Source organism: Cyprinodon tularosa, unplaced genomic scaffold (genome assembly GCF_016077235.1).
Source record: "Cyprinodon tularosa strain WSP-4 unplaced genomic scaffold, ASM1607723v1 ctg316, whole genome shotgun sequence".
Lineage (NCBI taxonomy): Eukaryota > Metazoa > Chordata > Actinopteri > Cyprinodontiformes > Cyprinodontidae > Cyprinodon > Cyprinodon tularosa.
In genome coordinates, this window is record NW_024039026.1 from 1,895,917 (window position 1) to 1,897,310 (window position 1,394).

Consider the following 1,394-nt stretch of genomic DNA (forward strand, 5'->3'; position numbering starts at 1 on the left):
TTTTAGTTATCAGTCTTAAAACTTTCTTTTTTGATAAAGCTTATAGTTAGAGTTGCTCAGGTTATCCTGAGCTATCTCTATAGTTATGCTGCTATAGGCTTAGACTGCTGGAGGACATAGGGACCCCTTTTTCATAATTCTATCTCTATTCTCCCACTCTGCAAAATCTGTTAGTGTAAATCTCTAAAGTCTGCTTTTTCTCATAGTAGCTTTGCTTCATCTGTTCCTGTTCGCCTGTGACTCGATCCTGGAGAGAAATATCAGCTGTGCTGCTGCCATCAACCAATCTCTGATTGTGACTGGATGGATGTGCTCTCTTCATCCTCTGACATGGGAGCTGGCTCGAAGCTCGTCTGCCTGGCTGTGTGTTTCCTGGATGGGGATGCCTTTTACAGTTTTTGTATCTGTCATGATCGGTTTAGAGATAAACCCACATGCAGAACACCACTGGAGACTTGGTAAAAGGTTTAACAGAGTTTATTAAAGTTTCACACAAAACAAAAGCAAGATTCAGGTTCTGGTCCGGGCAGGATTCTCTGGCGTCTGCAGAGACGGATAGTTGGTTAGCTTGGTTTACAGATGAGTTAAATGGGTTTTCAGATATTTCAGTGGATACCTTGAAGAGTTCCAGGTTAATTCTGAGAGAGGGAACCGGTTGGGTCCAGAGACTGTTGGTTCAGCAGAGTGCTAGGGCAGCAGCAGCGTCTAGCTTCTGACTTCCAGTGAACAGACCTTGGTTGGAGTGATTGCTCTTTCCTAAGAGCAGCTGGTGGATTCCAGAGTGAGGTCTTCAGGTTTGGCTCTCTAGGGCAGGCAGGCAGATTCAGGTTAAGCTCATCCAGAGCTTCTCTCGAGAGACTGGTTTCCTAGGAGCGGGAAGACAGAGGCAATTAGAATTAGGTTTCTCTAGGAAGATAACTACTAGCAAATTCAGAGGCTCAGGTTCGCTAACCAAACTTGGCTAACACTGCGGCGTCGAAGGAAGGTCTGGCAGCTGCTTATAAAGGCCGGTCTCCAGATGGGCTGATGAGCGTCAGCTGTGCTGGAGGGCTCCAGCCCAGGAGGATCCACAGCGCACTCTGCTGGAGAAGGTGGAGAATCTCCAGATCCCAACAGTATCTCTGCTTCTGTCTCGTTGAACCCCAGTTGTCCTCAGCAGATGGCCGCTGTCACTGAGCCTGATTCTGCTGGAGGTTTCTTCCTTTTAAAGGGAGTTCTTCCTCTCCACTGTCACTACAAGCATGCTTAGTGTGAGGGATAACCTTCGAGTCAATGAGTCGATGCAATCAACTGCTTTATCCTTTGACAGAAAACTTTGAATCAAATTGACTGTATGATCTGGTGAACTGTAACGTGCCTTGAGATGACATGTGTTGTGAATTGGCGCTATATAA

General features: G+C 46.3%; 1 long non-coding RNA gene across 1 annotated transcript; it reads right to left on the reverse strand.

Annotated features, from left to right (window-relative positions):
* Positions 1-503: 503 nt before the first annotated feature.
* LOC119788403 lies at positions 504-1,021 on the reverse strand. The gene is made up of 3 exons (XR_005281460.1): positions 953-1,021; positions 617-866; positions 504-543 (listed from the first exon to the last, which is right to left on the reverse strand). It is a non-coding gene; the product is annotated as an uncharacterized LOC119788403 (long non-coding RNA).
* Positions 1,022-1,394: the final 373 nt, after the last annotated feature.